The 11,540-nt window shown below is 39.5% G+C and overlaps 1 pseudogene; it reads left to right on the top strand.

Annotated features, from left to right (window-relative positions):
* Positions 1–2,485: 2,485 nt before the first annotated feature.
* On the top strand, positions 2,486–10,379 carry LOC124255881 (annotated as a pseudogene).
* The last annotated feature ends 1,161 nt before the right edge of the window (positions 10,380–11,540 follow it).

Here is an 11,540-nt window from a genome sequence, read left to right as displayed (position 1 = left end):
TGTTCAATGCTGTTTTTAAAAAGATATCCCTCTTGTAAATATAATCTCGCGAGAGTCTAAACTAGACAATCCAGTGGCTGACATCGCGAGCATAGAACTTCGCAACCAGTGACATGCGTGAAGCAGGTCAGAAAACTTGTCAACTCGATACCGTTATTCACCTGTTACGACAAACATGTGTTACAGCATATCAGCGTTAACTTAGCTTCACCGACACAAAGATAAAGCTCCCGCAGCAACACATGTACTTTTGTCAGACATGCCTTGCAGCTGTATAAATCCCAGCATATATCTACGAGTATGACTTAATCTTTGTGGAAACATTCACTGCTTATGTCTAGAGGGATTCACTGTTTGTTTTGTTGTTTGTTGTCTAACGCCGCACTAAGTAATATTCCAGCTGTATGTCTGTAAATAATCGAGTCTGGTCTAGACAATCCGGTGATCAAAATCATGAGCATAGCTACAATCTTAACAATTGTCACACGTTGAATGTCAGCAAGCCTGGCCACCTTTTTTTGAGACAAACCCATTTGTTGAAGGCCATAGTCCAATGCACCTATACCATATATATGGTGGAATTAAAAGTATTTAGATGGAACCACAAAGTTTATAAAGTACATTTTCTTTCTTTTACCTTTTCGAAAATTGTCCTAATCGTCCAAATATCATTATGATCACATCATTTTTTATTCACAATGATACTTGTGCGACCTCAGTGTCTAAATATATCTGTACAAGGCAAACAACATATGTCTTCAGAACACACACGAGCTATCAAACTTCAAGATTGCGGCAACCACTGTTGCTTTAAATAACGGTGTCGTACGACGTAACTATAGGCAGTGATATACCAGAATTGAAAATGAATCGAAGAAAATTTGCTTGGACATGTTTACTGCATTGTACTAAATACTCCTCTAAAAACACCACAGATATATCCCGCAGTCGACCACCATTGGCGACTGGCTAAAATATGTTCGCGTCTTAATGGTGGTATAAGACGTGATCTCCGAGCATGAAGATCAGCTGTATATGGACGACTTGTAATCATTTGTTCGAACGTGGATTCCGGGGACCTGAACAGGGCTCGATTTCTTAAAGCCTACTTTCTGATTTACTGGATATGCTGTTGTAGTGGGTGCCCTGTGCATGATACTTTCTTAACATTATGTATCTGCAGAGACCTATTTAAAGGTTTGCAAATCACAACCTGAGACACATGGTAGAAACATATTGGCAATATCTCTACCATTCCATTCAAAGAGTCAATACCAATCGGAAACATGCCCTCAACAAAGATAGCATATATCGTAAATTTATCATAATTACTGCGTCAATACAAGAAATGAGGGCTGACGTGCAACTATGGATAATGTAAATAAACTAGTGTCTCACAGAAATTTGACGCTCTTTCACTGACGTATCAAAATCCAGAATGACTCCCTACACACGTACGCGGATTGATTTCATGTTCCATTGCAACGTTTCGGGTGTGTTGGGGTGGTTTCGTAATCAAATCTTGTATGCCATTATCATTCTTCTGACGACCGACGCGGCGGGATGCGCGAGTCTTTAAAGCGTTCGCTAATCACGCCGAAAACCCGGGTTCAATTCTCCCACATGGGTAAAATATGTGAAGCCCATTTCTGGTGTCCATCTGCCGTGATATTGCTGGAATATTGCTAAAAGCGGCGTAAAACTAAACACACTCACGCTGACGACCCATTACAACAATATAGATTAGGTTCGCCCACCGTGTTTGAAAGGATGCATGATGGTAGGTCACAAATACTTCCATGTCCATGGAAGACCTGGCCGGTATCACATACTGAATTATATATTGGCCATCTTATACACGTCTACTTTCTTCTCTTACGAAAGAGGTCAATGCAGGTAGCAAAGGTACTGTAAGTCCCCCATGGTCCCTAGTATGGTGATCTACCTTCAGTTGTTGGCGATCTATAGCCTGTTTTTATATTGTATCGTCCTCTATAAGTAAATTGTTTTAGATTTAATAACTAGTTTAAATATATATCTGTGATAATCTAGATACTTTACTGCCCTTCGTTGACAGGTGTTGATAATATATTTTTAATCATTATAAATCTATAACATGTTTTCGTCACGATATGGCCGTAATATTGCCGATGTGACTTAAAATCTTAACTCACTCACTCTTTCGACAGAACGCAGATGTTTACTTACAAAATGTCAGCATCTGTCAGGACTTCACGTCTCAGTCTTGACTGCATATCGCAGCCGTTACAACCCTGCCGTACATGGTTAATGTTCAACACTGTTTCATTTAGATTCTTCCACAACAATATCCACCTTTCCATAAATCTCATAAAGGGTGATTACACTTACCTACAACTGTACTTTGCTTCCAAAAATGTGACCTTCACCATTATCTCAACAATGTAGAACAAAAGTGAGACCTAGTTAAATGCTTTATCAGACTCGTCTAGGAGAGTTAGATGTCTATATTGGCAGATAAAAGGGGCAGTTTAATTCATGTTGAGTAAGCCAACATGATGGAGGTTCGGCTTCTCCTTGCTCTGTTCCTGTTTTTCTTATCGTTGTCATCGGCACATCGTCCTAATATCGTATTTATTGTGGCAGATGATTTAGGTGAGATTAAGGAAATGTGATTTTGCTTGTTGTTTAACGCCACATTCAGCAATATTACAATAAGTGATTTAATGTGAAGTACCTACTAAAATATTATGTCACTTTAAGTGTGTCTTATTTCAATGCAGAGATTAACTTGGCAAATCCTTTGTGTTTGTGCAGGATGGAATGACCTTGGTTTCCGGAATCCTGACATGATAACCCCAAACATCGACAAACTGGCCACAGAGGGGATCATCTTCGATAATGCTTACGTCCAGCCTCTTTGCAGCCCGTAAATGGTTGCTTTACTTAATCATTTACATTTGTGAAACTACAAGAAATATCGCAGATGGTATTATAATATTTGAAAGCCGAACGGTTCAGGCTATATATTCTCACATGTTTGTTCATTAAATATATATTTTCTTCAAAAACAAAAAGATTTGTAACAAACAAACCAAAAACGGTTGGCATGATACAATAAAAAGTGTGACTATATGGGAAGCGGATAACGCAAGACATGACCCAAACGGTGTCTTTGGGAAACCATCTCAAACATGTGACACAATGTCAGTAACGGTTAAGACTACCACAACCATGTTGATAGGGACCACAAATGGATGACATCCAACGTTGTACAGCATGTTTTGGAAAGTTCTACCACTCATGCTCGGTTGTATTTCGAGGGTAAAGCTCTCGGATGTATGGATCCTGAGTGACGCACGCCAATGTGTCGATCCTGAGTGACACACCCGGATATGTCGATCCTGAGTGACGTAGCCGGATTTATCAATCCTGAGTAAAACGGTTTACGCTGGGATAACCAGACCTTGGCCTGTCAGGAACACTTTGAGTAGTGTTCTTCCGTGCCTATTAAGCAGAGATCGTCTGTCAGGACACGCTTCAGTGCCATGCCACAGCTTATTGAGTAGCCCGTTTACAGTCTCCCAATTGCATTACTGCATTATTCAATCTTGGCATTATTGTGTCACCTACAGGCTACAGTGTCTTTATGTATTACGTATGCCTCTTGTGGCCTTTCATGACCCATCCACGGAGGGTCCGGCATGTGCAGTGCAGGCGCATCTGACGGTTGCGTTTTTGCTCTTCAGTACAAAAGCCTACTACATCTTCATTTAAGAACTGTATAAAACACCCCAAAAATGGCTAAACTGGTTTCAAGGGGCGCAACTTTGCAATATTATACAGTTACCATTGTGCTCACTGTTTCAGATCCCGGACCGCCTTTATGAGTGGAATGTATCCTTTCAATGCAGGCATGCAGGTTACTATGTTGTTTACTTAAGAAATATTGGGATATAAATATGATAATGAGCAGGATATTTACACTACAGGTCATAATACAAGTAGGATATCCTTGAAAATTTGCATGTATTATATATTGATCATCTACTCTTTACCTGAGGGTAAATCTTTTCACTTACGAATATTGCCGAGTGTGGCGTTAAAAATTCGTATATCTTACTGTTTGATTGTCTTTAAGGCGTATCTGTTACTTTTCACTCATTTGCATGTTAATTATTGAATTCGCTGGTCTACATCTTCCTTTTGTGCTCTTTCATAACTTTGGATCAAAGTTGGGTTCAATTTTCGTTACCTATATGCATATATTTTATACAGCATATGGCACTGAATCTTGACCAAAAAGTGTATGTGCCCCTCAACTTCACATTTCTCCCCCAGGAACTAAAGAAACTCGGCTATGCTACGCACATAATTGGAAAGTGGGTGTTGTGTTAACTAAAAAATAACGAAAAGGGCATGCAGCACATAAGATTACAATATATAAAGGATATACATGAAAAAAGTGATGAAAAGTTATTTGTTATACTGGAAATTGTCATTCTAGGACACATTCATGTATATGGGTCCATTAATGTCTGCATTCATGCCATGTAGGTCTCTGAGTCCATGAAGAGTTGTCATCCTTAAAATATACCACACTACATGTGATTAGTTTTAGTATTTTAAACCGACTGTACATATAATGTGCGCACTGTCATTTCAGATGGCATCTTGGTTATTGCAAGTGGGAGTGCACTCCAACGTACCGAGGCTTCGACACATTCTTTGGTTATTATAATGCCGCTGAAGACTACTTCAGCCACAGTATTCGTGCGTATAACTCCTACTGCGTGGTTGTATGAAAGCTTGTTTCAGTGTGTGAGTGAGTGAGTGAGTTTATTATATTCACATCGGCAGTATTTAAGCCATATCGTGACTAGGAACGTTATGAATTAATGATATATAGTTAGATAATATACGATCCTACCAATGACAGTAAAATACATAGATTATCACAGACTGTGTATAACCCTCAACTGACTGTGTTTGTTACCACAAAATGACATCACTATATTTAACAGTAACAGACTATTGATCACTGACAACTGAAGGTAGATCACCTAACTAGGGACCATGGGAACTTATAGTACCTTGGCTACAGGCATGGGCCCTAGCAGGCTTTACATCATCTCCTACTTTAACCCCCTTGGATCGTATGGTCACTAACAATCGCAGTTATCAAATGTAATCTGCCAGTCGGTTTCCATGTATTTAGGTTTCGGTTTCATTGATGGACACGTAAACAGATGTATGGTTGTATAAATGTTTTATATTTTACCAGGGGATTACTTGGACTTCAGGGATAATAAAACCCCTGCAAGAAACTATTCTGGAGAATATTCTGCTGTGAGTATGCAATACCGCTTGACATTGAACTTAATGGTACTAGCTTCAGTTGACACGTTTCATAACCATTGTGCTTAATAGTGAACACTTTCTGTGATATGGCTAATTCCTGAGTGAGTCGGGTTTTTTTCGACCATTGAGAAATATTCCTTTTTTTCATGTATTCCTCCTTTCAGAGCACATTCGGCCAGAGAGCCGTTGACATCATCCATCGTCACAATGTATCACAGCCGTTGTTTATGTACCTCCCGTATCAGAGTGTACATGGTCCAATTGAGGTACATGAAATCCAAAGTATGCTGAGAAACATACGCGTGTACCTGTATATATTCTTGAGGGTTGAGAATGTAATCGGTGTTGCAATATTCCCTGCAGATTATTCTTAAAAGGTATTTGTTGCTAAGAGTCATTCAAAAGAGCCGGTTGGATATTCCCATTACAACTAGAAAAGTATTTTATGAATCATAGCAACATGATGATGTGTATGTTGATGAATGCTCATTTGGGCTCGATACATATGTATATGTTCCATTTGTCAATGCATGTATCAATTTATCTATCTCTCTCTCTATCTCTCTATCTATCTATCTATCTGTCTCTCTATCTACCTCTCTATCAATCTATCTATCTCTCTATCTATCTATCTCTCTCACTATCTCTCAATCTATCTCTATCTATCTATCTATCTATCTCTCCATCCATCCATCCATCCATCTATCCATCTATCCATCTATCCATCTATCTATATCTCTCTATCTCTGGATATTACAGGTGCCAAAGGAGTACGAGGACATGTATCCGAACGTGATTAATGAAGGGCGAAGAAAGTACAGCGGTATGCAAGTTTATGTTCGTATTTCCCATCTCTTTCTTCAAACAATTATCTGTGTGAATAATTTCCCCCAGAAAGCAAAGTTTGTATCACTTTTGTTGACTCAAGATGATCCTCATATAGTTCACACAGCTCGACATCTTGGTGAAGGCAACTTCTATTCCCTACAGGAATGGTGTCTGCACTCGATGAGGCAGTAGGGAATGTTACCTAAGCACTGAAGGATCGGAGTTTGTTTGAAAATACTCTGATTCTATTCACCGCAGATGTAAGTAGTTGCATTATCGTAACTAAGCAGAATTTTCGATCAATTTGTAGAGAATGATGCTCGTATCTTGTGCTGTGTCGGCGGCTCCGGGAATTATGACCAATGAGCCCAAAGGTGTTTTAACATTAAACACGTGCAAGCTAAATATGAACACAATTATGACTTCTCCAAACGAACATAATTCATTGTTATTTCTTTTTGGAAATAGGAAGAGTTGTTGGGTTACATTTGAGGTTTGCTCGTCTCGCAGAAGATCTGGGTTCGATTCCCCTTATGCGAAGCCAATTCCTTGTGTATCCCGATGCAATATTGCTAGAATATTGCTACAAGTGGCGTGGAACTCATATTCACTCACTTTTAAAGAATAACTCTTATGATAATGAATGAAAGAGGCTGCAACTGTATGGCTGACAAAATTATACATGCACATGCCAAAATCAGTGCTATGTAATACATATGGTACTTTTCTCACAAGTATATGAGTGTGTTTGGGATATCTCCAACGGATATATGGGTACGTTTGCTTTAGTTAATGAAGCATAAAAAATGACTGACGTTTAAAATAAAATGTATTTGTCGAAAACATTTGTTTCACCAAAGTGCTAATCTTTCTTGTAACAAACCAATGGACATTCAGAATGGAGGCCCCATCGAAGCGTATGCAAACAATTGGCCTCTGAGAGGAGGGAAGTACACGATCTGGGAGGGGGGCACGAAGGGAGCATCCTTCATGTATGGTGCAGGGCTACAGAAGACTGGGACGACATACGATGGGTAACACCTTAGAATTTACTTAGCTCATATTCAACAATTCTACATTACACAAGTCTTTAAGTGACAATCGAAGATAAAATAAACGATCTTATTTGAAATTTCAATAGACACATGGTTAGTCAGTAAAATACCTGTATATTTCCTAGTTGAATGCAGGAAACGATTGCATGACCATGTACGTATTGTCATACAGCTGTAAATTCATTCAGCTTAAAGGTCACATGCAACGTAAAACACAACTTTGCAGATTCTGATACCTGTCGGCATGGATTTACAGATACAAATCATCAAAAATGCAAATTCAACTTATAAAGTTGAAAAAAAACCGCGATGAAAAAAACCCCGCGAAATCGGAGATCAAACGATTCACTAAATTCACCCCAGCGCTTTGGCTGAAAAGTGGTTTCAACAGGTGAGCTGAGCTGCGCTGGGCTGCGCTCATAGCACATGCGCAGTGAAAAAGGTTCGCGGAGCTTGGAAGCGGGATGTCCGGATTATAAGGGCGTGAGCAGAAGTAGTCAATCAAAACAAATAGTAAATAATCTACTCATTACATAAAAGAACCTTGTTAGGATCTAGATCTACTCAGCTATGTGTCAACCAGGGGGGCGTTTGACATTTCAAGACGGAAAACCTTCGCTGGCGGTGAATACTCGGTGAAGGCTTTGATGTGAGCTATTTTTCTAATGTTTTGTTGATATTTCACAGGCGCTTTTTATATGTTATGACATTAGATTACCGATTTAACTGTTCACTATATGTCACCACACGTCCTTCTTACCAAGTCACTTTCTCAGTTCGATACTTAAAAGCAGTGTCATTATTTAGCGTTGACAGAATTTCTAACTGTGATATAGATATGTCGTTGTCACAGACAAAACTCGATGTCTGTTTTATTGACATCTATGTGTCTGCCTGCCTGTCTGCTAATGACAATATTCAATACACAACTTCGATCACTGACCTCATGCTCACCTATCAGGCTATACACCATAAACAAAACGCATTGATTTATGGCCCGAGTTCGGCCTGTCACATTATGTAATTACACAGACAGGCAGGTGTGATACTTGTACACATGACATGATATGATGTCTGTTGATTGCAAAATGCTATACGCAAAAAATGAGCATGTAATTACAAAACCCAACATCTGTATACACACACACACACACACAATGAGCCGTGAGGGCATCGGCAAATGAACCTGCCGTTACACTTGAGTGCACCCCGACCCGCTCTGACTGGGTTCGGTATCCCGGGTGCTTCGTTTCGAGGGAAGTAAACCCAAGTACAAATTATGATTGTACGCTTATAATTTTGTTTATATGTTTTTTCATAATCAGCAATGTATATTATATGTAATGAATAAGTGATAATTGTGTTTCAATTATGTTTGATTTTTTGTTGCATGTGACCTTTAAGCTGAGATACTTTCGTTTATTCAAAATGCAACTTCAATGAGGTTCTTTTTATCCCTCATTTCCAATTTTGTAGATGAAGGAAACCTATTTGAAACGTTATAGTCTGTATTTGGTTACTTGAAAGATGTTGTATATTTTATAAGTGATCTCCTTCTACCTCTAAACAGAATGATCCACGCTGTCGACTGGAAGTCCACTTTGGTATCTGCTGCTGGTGGAACTCCGGGTGAGGAGATTCTTGAATATGCCCCCTAATTTCACAAGAATGGCAAAGACAAATGATTATGTAGTAACTGCAAAGAGTTTATAAGATAACTGTATTTTGTTTCATACTTGTTTTGAAAGCAATCAGCAAGATACTTCGAATGTTTATATTCCTTTCATTGTATGTGGACACAGAAACTACCATTGATGGAATGAGTCAGTGGGAGTCTATTCGAAATGGCCTCCCCTCTTCAAGGACAGAGTTCATCTACAACATTGACTACTTTGAAGCTGCATTCGAAGGGCATGCTGGAATTAGGTGATTTAGCAGTTTAGATTTCATGCGCCAAGCTGTCAGAATTGTCTGTGTGACATATTACGACGATTTGTACATTTACATTAAGGGCTTACGACATATGTACTGGCAAACAAGGATAAGTTGAGCACCGACCTGACAATTGACCCGTGTTATCATGTATGAGTGCCGCCCACTGGCACTTGCCATTGTGAGCGAAGGGGCCCCTGGATGTCCATGATCAAGTGTAGTGCTACACCGACCACGTACGTGAGAGTCTTATGAGCAAGGCGTGTGCAGCTACGCGCGGAATCAATTTCATCGCCATGTACTGCACGTGCACTAGCCTACATCTGCTCTACCTTTCACAAACCAAATGGGTTTGCTCATTGCCGAGCACCGCCTACTTCTTCATAAACGCGTTCTCTGCGCCAGTCCAACTTATCCTTGCTTGCCAGTAATATCACATGCAACTTACTTCACCGGTAATCGTAAAAACAACCCAAAACATATTGAATGTTTGTGAATCAGAGTAGGAGACTACAAGCTAATCCTGGGGTATCCTGGAGCTTTTGACGGCTGGCACAAACCCATGAACAGTACGGAGGATGAAATCTTTGAAGAACCAGTATAATACACGGGAGATGAACCTGTCCAGCTGTTTAACGTTCGAGGTATGTAATTAACACACCTTGTAGCCAATGTCCCCGTCTTTTCTAAACGTGAACACACCATGCTACTAGCACGCATATTCTTGGATAATTAACTTATTGCGTGTTTGGTTGGTATGCATGGTTATGTTTGATCCACAATTGTATACATTGAATTCCTAGTACAACCCGCATTTACCGATGTTTATCATCATCCCATTATAACTTAACTAAACCGTTCCCAAGAACACTGACTGTTTCGAAAATGAATGTAATATCGCAGTAAACGCATACAGTTTACAAACTTGCGTTTACCTCAACAAATATTTTGATACTCATGCAGAGGATCCTACTGAGCACAAGGACCTTGCACAGAAAACGCCGGACATAGTGGCAAAGTTGCGAGCCAGGTTTGAGGAGTACAAGAAAACGATGGTGCCAGCCAATTATCCCGAAGGAGATCCTGCATCTTATCCAAGCAATTTTGGAGGTGTTTGGAGCCCAGGGTGGTGCTAGATAGACAGATTTATGTCAAGATAGTGACCATAATGTACTGCTTAAACTGTACTTTGTTTGCACATAATAAACGATGATATGTCACAAATCCACATTAATCATACTTCATAATACATTGCTGTCTAAAGCCATAGCCAGATTTAGCGTGTGTAGCAAATGACTGATGAAGACCTTAACTACAGCATAAACCAAATTCTGCCAATATATTTTCGGCCAATAGTTCCAAAAGACGTTTAGCAAAATAACAATCAATGGGCTAAATGTAACATTTTGAAAGTCCAACAACATTTGTATGACACAAAATGCACATTACTTCAAGATACAGACAACTACTCATGTTTGTTGGTTTACCCACAAAGATTTACCTCTTCAACCACAACATTGAGTTTAGCGAGTCTTCAATCCTGTAGTCTTTTCTACCATGTGTGAATTGCCCCTGAGGGGTTCGTATTTATTGCCAGTTAGGATAGAGCCCGAGAAACCAATGCAAGTATTAAAGGAAAAGTATTGTTGTCAATTTAAGTTCCGTATACAAATGAATGGGAGGCTGGATTCGAATACTGTACTATAAATAACCAAAGACCCAAAGGATCATTCCTTCCCTGCTGGGACACCTAACTCAATTGCCAAATACAAATGTACTCTCAACGCTAAGTAGTCTTCTTCAGGCAACACAGGTACTCTCCACTAATGATAAAAATATCCAGGTTTCGCATTTAGTAAGACATGTAGATTTATGAGAAAATAAGGAGGACTGGGTGTCACGTGACAATCAAAGAGACATTTGGTGGACATTTGTGAAGGTGCATACGTCCACAAAAGACGAAAAATATGAACCTTCGAGGTGGCCTGACTAAAGGATCATGCGAAACGACATGGCATGAATCGAATCAATCTCCAGAAAATATTAAGAGGTGCCTTATCCACTCTTCTTGCAGCTTCTAGTCGTTTCATGCCAGGGACGTTTTGCTGCCGGATGTAGCCAGTTACGGCATGTGCCTCATGGACACGAGTGTGACCGTCTTAAAATAGAAACGTGAGTGAGTGAGTGAGTTACTATTTAACGTCACATCGGCAATATCTCAGACATATCGTGACGAAAACAATTCATACAATAAAAAGTGGAAACATTTTGAAGATTAAAACCTGTCGACGATGGACAGTAAAAAGACTAGAGAATCACAGATTTAAATATAAACTAGCGAGCAAAGTTAATATATTCCAATCAAAGAAGACAATACAGTATAAA

This window comes from Haliotis rubra, unplaced genomic scaffold (assembly GCF_003918875.1).
Source record: "Haliotis rubra isolate DU_JTF1 unplaced genomic scaffold, ASM391887v1 Scf610, whole genome shotgun sequence".
In the NCBI taxonomy this organism is placed as follows: Eukaryota; Metazoa; Mollusca; class Gastropoda; order Lepetellida; family Haliotidae; genus Haliotis; species Haliotis rubra.
Note: the sequence above shows the minus strand (reverse complement) of the source record. Positions and strands in the feature narration are given on the sequence as shown.